The 8424-nt window shown below is 41.4% G+C and overlaps 1 protein-coding gene and 1 long non-coding RNA gene across 2 annotated transcripts in view; one reads left to right on the top strand and one right to left on the bottom strand.

Annotated features, from left to right (window-relative positions):
• Positions 1 to 7575, bottom strand: part of LOC105003007 — an 18913-nt gene extending 11338 nt beyond the window's left edge. The window contains exon 1 of the long non-coding RNA XR_827058.1: positions 3677 to 7575. This is a non-coding gene — a long non-coding RNA (uncharacterized LOC105003007). The remainder of the gene's footprint in view (positions 1 to 3676) is intronic.
• The window catches only part of PIP4K2A (phosphatidylinositol-5-phosphate 4-kinase, type II, alpha), a 188622-nt gene that overhangs the window by 165706 nt on the left and 14492 nt on the right, over positions 1 to 8424 (top strand). The gene's annotated exons all lie outside the window — the stretch shown is intronic.

Here is an 8424-nt window from a genome sequence, read left to right as displayed (position 1 = left end):
AAGTGCAGGGGAAATTTTCCCATCGGGCAGAAGCAGGGCCATCTGCCTGTCTCCTGGCTCTGAAATGCTGTATTAATGTAAAAGGGGGCTTGGAAGGGAAAGGCACCAAACCAGAGCCTTAGCCAATCTGAGTCCCAACCCCTGCTCTGGCATTAATGGAAGTTTGGGGATAAATCATTTGACTTTGTCTTCATTCGTAAAATTAAAGGATCTCATTGGTCCTCATGCTTTATCGTTTGCGAGAATCTCTTGTTTCAGGTGACTCTTTCCCTCCTGCAAAGGTGCACCGCAGCCGACTTGACAATCACCAAAGTCCTGTCTGCTCTGGCCATGGGTTATGGTGATTGCCATTACTAATGGAAAAAATGTTCTAAACTGTTACGTAAGTCTGCAGATGTCTGAGCAAAGGCTTAAGAACCCTATAATGTAAACCATGGGGGTTATTCTGGGAAGTGGAGTTTTAAAGTTTGATTCCTTTGGAATTTGGTAAGAGTGGCATGTGAAGAGGAAAGATAACATGCAGTATAATTCCTGGGAGCTTCTCCCAGATGACAGCATGAGAGTGCTAAGGCCAGTCTGGGCTTATGGCAGTGTATAAACACAGCTTCACTGAATGCACTCAACTCAGATTATCCCAAGCACACAGAAGCAGTGCTGTTAGATGTGGAAATTTCTGACAACTTATGCAGTTGATTCTAGAAAGAGTTGGAGCGGAGATACAACTTCCAAAATGTAATATGGCTTGAATTTAAGCCAACCTGCTGCAGATGTATAATAAAACAATGAACTTCTAATGTTCACTAGACTGGTATTAAACCAAAAACTATACAATTTAGCAAACTTCGTGCATTTTCAGACTTTGACATTTTTTAGACTGTCACCAGAGAAGGCAATGGCACCCCACTCCAGTACTCTTGCCTGGAAGATTCCATGGACAGGGGAGCCTGGTAGGCTGCAGTCCATGGGGTCGCTAAGAGTCGGACACGACTGAAGCAACTTAGCAGCAGCGGCAGACTATCAACATCCAGGCCACAGAATCTCCCAATCAGATGGAAACACATCAGTTCTGTAAGGCTTGCATGTGCTTCATCTGTCACATCACAGCTCACAGAGGAAAGCCAAACCATCACCATGCCACTGAAATGGCCCTTCTGAGAAGTCTGACAGTATTAGGAAAGGAGTAAGTTTCACTTTCTTAATATCAGCTTTTAGGGAAAATAAATAACCAACAGCTGGGTCCTGCCAGTCTTAACAGTTCTAAATTGTAGAATTACGACAGGGCTTATCTGGTTTTGTGCTTCCTAGTTGCAGTGCTATTTCTCCAAGTATGTTGAGGTATATTCTTTCTACATTTACACAAAGAGGTCCAAAACAAAAATTATGTGAGACTTTCATATCCAGATTCTGGTCACAAATATATACATTCTCAACGTGGAAACAGCTAGTTATTGACATGTTGGATCATTTCCCAAGCTATGAACTTGTGTAGACGTTCCGCTTATGTTTTTAAAGGTTATATGTACTTTCTTGTGAGAAAACACCTGTTATCTTTACTACTTCTGTTTGAACTTTACGCATATTCACTAATTTGCTTTTTCATGTATCAAATTTGTGACTTGGATGTTTTGAGAAGCAGAACTGATTTTATTATAAAATCTTTAATCTCTCTTACTACCCCCAAATTGATACCACATATGTGATGTTATTCAGGCAAATTATCTTTATCCCAGCTCCAATATAAGGATTATCTAAAAAGTCTCTCCCTTACAGAAATATTTCTGGAGTATATCTTCAGCCCTACAGACTCTGATTCTTATGCCGTTACTTTGGCAAGCCTGATGAAAGGGGGTTTATTCTTTCTTTGCAAGTTTATTTTCATTTAGATGAGCTTGGACTAACAAGTAAATCAGAAGCATCAGCAGTCCCTAACTTGAGACAGTAACTAGTACATATTTTTTATGTTGTGCATTCAGTTCCAAGTGTAATATGGCTCATCAAAGGGACACCGGACAGCAATTTTAGACACCAAGGCTTACAATTAGACTTTTTAAAAACAGGTTGCCAAATGAGCACGTTGAACAAAAATTCATTTCTTTCTGAAATACAAGTCCTTTAATCAGAGAGTGCCATGCTATGCATCATTCTTTTCATTGAAACCTTCTGGTGCCAGAATCCTGTTTGCAGTAAACACTCGAGTGTGATAGAAGTACATTCCATCTTCCTGTTAAGGTTTCCATCCTCAAATGTGACTGTATATATACTTTTGGCTCTGAACATTTTAAGTACATGTATTTTTAAATTTTTCTGTTAGTAGCAATTTAATAGACTCTTTGTAAAACTTAATTGTAGAATGATGTTAAAAGCCAGTATATTTTCATTTGAATTCTGTATTTGAAGTTTTTGTCTGTAAATACAGATTTTAAATATTTGATTTTAAAAATGTTTGAGTCATCCAAAAGACATTTTAGTGACATTAAAAAGCTAATGAAAATTTCCATGTAATTTCTGGCTTTACTAATAACTCTTAACATATCCAATATTATTAAACTCCACACGAATGACAGCAATCATGCACCAAGTTACAGAATCCAATGAAATATAACTTATTACTAACAGGTTAACTCTCAAATATAAAATTTAAATCCTTTTAGTAAGCATATTTTTGTTTTTGGAGAATGTGCAAAATTCAGTAATTTAAAATTTTAAAGTTTATTAAAAGTGCTAAATATTTTTATATTAGAAGCAAATGCAAAGTGCAAATGCCTTGCATTTTCTAAAACTCTTTCTACCATCCTAATGGAAGGAAGCAGAGCCCTCTGCTCCCAGGATCCATGATTTCTCTCTGGCCACCGCCTTCTGCTAAGCTGGCTACAGAGGCACAGTTCTAAAAACAATGCTCTGGACTTTGTAGCTCTTAGTTATGAATACTTTTCCCTTTTTCACCTCAAACTGCTGGCCAAATGTGTCCTAAGAGATCATTTACATCTTTTATTGGATCCTAGGGAATACTTACATATTCAGAAGTGTTTATACATTTAGAATACTGTCCACACATCAATTCTCTTTAAGCCCTGATGCACATAAAGCATCTTTGACAATGACCAATATTGTTAACAGTGTGTTTCTTACTATTTAAGAGTATGGACTTGCTGAGTGACAACCTATAATACTGTAGTTTGAAAGAAACCAAGAACTGGCACTCTCCTTGTGGCCCAGTTAAGACTCAGGGCTTTCACTGCCAAGGGCCTGCATTTGATCCCTGGTCAGAGAACTACAATCCCACAAGCCGTCTAGCATGGCCAAAAATAAATAAGAGACTTTTCGCCCAATAGTGTAGTCACAAAAAGCAAAGGAGGGAATGTTTATCAGGAAACAGTTTTCTTTCTACAGCCCACAGCAAAAAAACCCACTTTAGAAAGTGTTCCCAAGGAGCTTGCTACTCTCTAGTTTTTGGGGGGTGTTTTCTGGTTACTGAGATTTCAATTAGTGAATCTTTGCTTTAAGTCAGCAAAATCGCATTCACTAAGTTACCCAATATTATCATTTACTCTCTGAGAAAAATGAAACCCATGAAAAATTAAGACAAACTTCTGTCTTTAGCCATATATATAACTATTTTATTCCATATTAATAAATGCCATAAAATATACTTTATCAGTCTAAAATTTTAACTTACCCAGTTACTGTAAAGCAACATTTTATTCTCACTTGGATTTCAGTGAAGCTTTCTGGCTAGGGAGAGCTTTTGCAGTGACCAGAGGTCTTTCTGGCCAGGAGGATTCAGTCCCGGTTTGGAGAGCAGCCAAGGCAGGGGCGTGCACAGCCTCTACTGCACCTTGTGTGACTCAGTGAAGTGCAACAGCCTCGAGACAGTCACGGGAGGTGTTCGTGCCTAATGAGGAAACCTGAAAACGCAGGCAGTTGTAAACATGGCTTACTGATATCCCAAATTTAAAGAGCCTATTTTTTCTAGAAAATCAGGAAGGATAGACGCCTATATTCATTAGTAGGAAACACTTAGTAACACCATTGGTCATGGTCAAAACTGATGGGAAACTAAGGTGCAAACTAATACCCAGTGAGTTCTCACTGCCAAGCACTGTGTTTCCTGGCTTTTCATTCAGTCACTAACCCTACTGGATAAGTGTTGTTAATATCCCATTATATAGACGAGGAAACTGAAGCTTGAACGGATTGAGCAGCTGGGTCTAAACACCCCAGCTGTTATAAAAGTGTTAAATATGCCAACTTTGTATTTTAAATCTTGCTCTGGATTTATCGCTGATGAACTTTTCTCTAGATTCACACACCATACTTGAGAATATGACCAGCAAATAACAAGAATATGTATATGTAACTCCACGTGGCAAGAAGAGCCCTAAGCTTTTTAACTATACAAATGAGTGTAATACTCAAAACAGTGTTGTCTGCTAATCCCCATTTAAAGATGAGGAAGCCAAGCCACAGAGAAGGTCAAGTAACTCGCTCAAGTCACACAGCTAACAGGAGGAGCTGAGATGCAACCCAGGTGGCGCAGTTCCAGCCTATGCTCAAAAGCGCATGCTTCAGTCTGTGTCCCAAGTAGAAACCTGGGCCATACTGACTCTAGCTGCGGGGGATCACCTGGCAGGAAAGTACCAGGAATAGTCACCGTGCCAATTGCATCCACCCAGCGAACACAGGATAGCTTGCTTGCTGGGAGACCAGTGTCGCTCTGCTTATGCCGTTAGCTGTGTCTGTACATTTACACATCACATCAGTAGAGATGAATGCCATTTTGAGTCCAGCCCACCCCAGTACAGTCACTTCCTGCAAAAGGGATGTAGATGTGAGCTGTGCTGGCCTGGGTTTTACACACCTCACTCCCTGGCCAGGCCGGGCAGACCAAGGAGGGCAGCGTAGGAAGGGCAGGGCACCTCGTCCTCTTTGGCATTGCCGCTTCTAAGCACCATGTGAGGTACTGGAGGCTCCCAGTCTACACAACACCAGCTGGGAGAATGTTAACGCAGAGTTAATAAATGAAGACCTAACCTACAACCACTTCAAAAAAGGTGACTGACCACTAGCTGGGAGCCAGCCTCCGAGTCCACAGTTCACAAGTGTTTCTGAGCTGATGTCTTTAGCCCTAGTGGTTTCCTCCGCCCTCTAGCTAGTTCTGCATTGAGTTAGAAAGGCTATGAAAGATGCCTGTTAAAGAACCAGACCCAGAGACTTCAGCGCTTTCAAAGCTCCCCTAAGTGCAAATAATCTGGTGCTGCAAAGCAAGGGGTGGGATCGGTTGCTGCCCACAGTCATTTCTGTGCTGCTCTGTAGACATCATCTTTGTGGACACTGTTAACACCAAGAGTTTATGATATTCATTAATTCACAGCAAAATAGTTTCCCTCACATTAAAAAAAAAAGGTGCATCTTTACTATAGATGCTGCTCATTGTTAGAAGGATATATTGAAATTTATAAGAAGTCAAGCACCAGGGTTTTCTTGAGGGTGTCTTGTTGTCAGGTGACTTCAGTTTTGTCCTTCAGCGCTTAGTAGAAAACAGTGAAGCTATTTTTAAGGAAAATATTTTCTCTCAACCTATAATACAGTTTTAAACCCACACCAGTTACTGAATGCTCCCAGCAATGACAACGACAGTAAGTGCCACTCGCCTCACTATCTAAACGTCACACAGGTTTTGGCCAAAATCTCAGTCATTCTGCTACAGGTAGAGTGGTGCTGAGGAGGGCATGGCAGCCCACTCTGGTATTCTTGCCTGGAGAATCCCATGGGCAGAGCCTGCTAGGGTACAGTCCATGGGGTCACACGGAGTTGGACACGACTGAAATGACTCAGCATGCACACTCAGAATTGCGCTAAGAGTCAGGCAGCCCAGGTTCCCACCTTAGCTCGGAAACTAGCTTACCAGCTCCACTTACCAAGCTGGGAGACCTTAGCTGTGTTATCTCACTTAACCCGGTTGCTCTGTCTGTAAAAAGGACGGTGAAAATTAGGGTGGTTTTGAAGAGTAAATGAGATGATGCACTTTAATAAATGGATGCACGTCAAGGGCTTAGCAGGGTCTCCCCTTCTGCATGTAGAGGTCCTGCAGAGGTCCAGAAACTGGCCCCTGGCTAGTAAGGGAAGGATTAAGGCTAGGAACCTCAGAATTCATGTTTCTAAACCCTGGTGCTCCTAAGCAGTCTGCCATCCTGCTTACACCGGGGGGTGGGCATCTGTGGATCAGCATTGGGTTCCTCTAACCACTGCTCTAAGGATCTACCTACACCTCTTGAGCCTTTCAGTAAGCCCTTAAGTCTCTTAACCAATCTGGTTGCCCTCTTTTGAACTTCATCCAATCTAAATACATCCGTAGTGCCTGGAAATTTCACAAGTAAGCCTCGTAATATAGTACAGCGTGTCCAGAGTTTTATGAGGTAGGATTATATTCTCCCTGTCACAGGAGGTAGTTCTGCTGGGGTGACCCTAAAGCGGCACTCATTCATCTCCATGAATGTGACCAGTACCCCCAACACAGATTGTGTGTCATTCACTGCCTTGTCCGTAGCCTGTCAGCCCTGCCTTCAGGTTTCTCGCTCACAAACAAGAATCCCTCTCCTGTTCTTTGCTTACACTCATAAAATGAGTTGTGGAGTTTAGGCAGATCTGAATCCTTAATGCCCCCCCAACACACACACACACAGCCATCCCCTAAATGTAGACAAATGCCCATGATGTCTACTTAAGGAATCCTGATCCTTCTGCGTCTCCTATGTTTGTACATAGGTCTGGCTTCAGCGCTTTCTGAAGCACTCCAGTTTTTCACCTTTCCTGATGCTTAGCTTCTGACAGGCCTCTGAGTTTGTTAAAACTTCAGATCTTCACATTTCATTCACTGTGAAATTTCATTGTTTCAGTTCCAAGAAAATAACTTAGGGTCCATGTAATTGACTCAAACATTTAATAATCTTCACATTGAGAGTTTTCTTTCACATTTTACATGTTTAAATGATAAATGACCAACTTAGGCAGTTAATCTATCTGGACCCTGGTAAGTTTTTATGATGAAGGATATTTCATTTCTTTAGACTGACTGAGCATAAAAGTATTTGAAAGTAGATCAGTCCTCAAGAACCGTATGATTTATCTGTATGCCTTATGCACTGCCTTGTTTTCTTGCTTTTAGTGTCACTCATACAAAATTACAAACTCCTTTAAGGATAGAAATGTTCAACCAATTCATTTTTATACTCCTGTATGTGACAGTCATTCAGCAACCACTTATTGAATGGAATCTTTGGGTTTCTGAGCTTTGCAAAGATAATCTATTTAGCAGTAGTTATATCAAAATCAGAACTCACAAAACTGCAGATTTTCTCAAAGTTAAAATGAGTAGCAAAGCTACTGACTTAGAACTGCATAATACACACGCATGTGTGTCTACCGATAGACATGAGTAGTTTACACACATGTGTATACCTTACAAAACAGGAAGAAAAAGTTGAGCAGTTCAGAGATTTGGAAGGTGGTTCAGCTTCCCTGGTGGCTCAGATGGTGAGGAATCTGCCTGCAATGCAGGAGACCCTGGTTTGATCCCTGAGTTGGGAAGATCCCCTGGAGAAGGGAAAGGCAACCCAGTCCAGTATTCTTGCCTGGAGAATTATTCCATGGACAGAGAAGCCTGGCAGGCGCGACTGAGCAACTAACACCTTCACTTTTTTTTTTTTTTTTTTTCTCCAGTAAACATATGTACCCAGTGAGTGTTTTGTACCTCTGAATGCGGGGAGGCAGTGTGGGGACCAGGATGGAGAATATTTTCTTTCCTTGGGGTTTTTTTCCCCCATTTGGTTCACACTTAGGGAAAGGAGGCATTCATTAGTATACTAAGAAAGGCAAGGTATTATGCTGAATTCCTTTCAACTGGAAGAAGAGGAATGGTTGTTTTTCACAAGGTCAGTCAAAAGGAGGGAGGAGAGGTTTTGAACTCTCCCAGAATGCAGGTTGCACAGAGGTGAATGGTACACACTACTTTAAAGCTAGGCTGTTTTTGTTTTTTTGCTTGCAAACCATATTTTGATAATCACGCATTACTTTGTGTTGGTCAGCATAAGTATAGTTTAGTTGCCAGCTCACTACCATCCTGTTTATTTTTAAAGGGTAGACGTCTCACCTTAGTATGCTTTATGCCAGAAGACATTTTTCTTCAATATTATCCAAATGAAAAGAGGACTTCCTTCTTGGAGTGGTGTGCCGGAAGGTTTAGAAGGGCAGATGGCCAACCTCTGGCTGCATATTCTCCCCAACTTAGATTTGTACATGATTATGGGTGGCGCTTGTCCGAGCAAGATAACATTTTATCTTGAACCCAGATGAACATGAACCCAGCAAAGGCTACCCCAAAAGAGTGTGTGTTGGGGGAGGGGGGGGGGGAGGAGTTGGGTTGAA

The sequence above is a fragment of the Bison bison genome, unplaced genomic scaffold (genome assembly GCF_000754665.1).
Source record: "Bison bison bison isolate TAMUID 2011002044 unplaced genomic scaffold, Bison_UMD1.0 scf7180017864461, whole genome shotgun sequence".
Classification (NCBI taxonomy): Eukaryota; Metazoa; Chordata; class Mammalia; order Artiodactyla; family Bovidae; genus Bison; species Bison bison.
The sequence above is the reverse complement of the archived record's forward strand: the minus strand, read 5'-3'. Positions and strand labels throughout refer to the sequence as shown.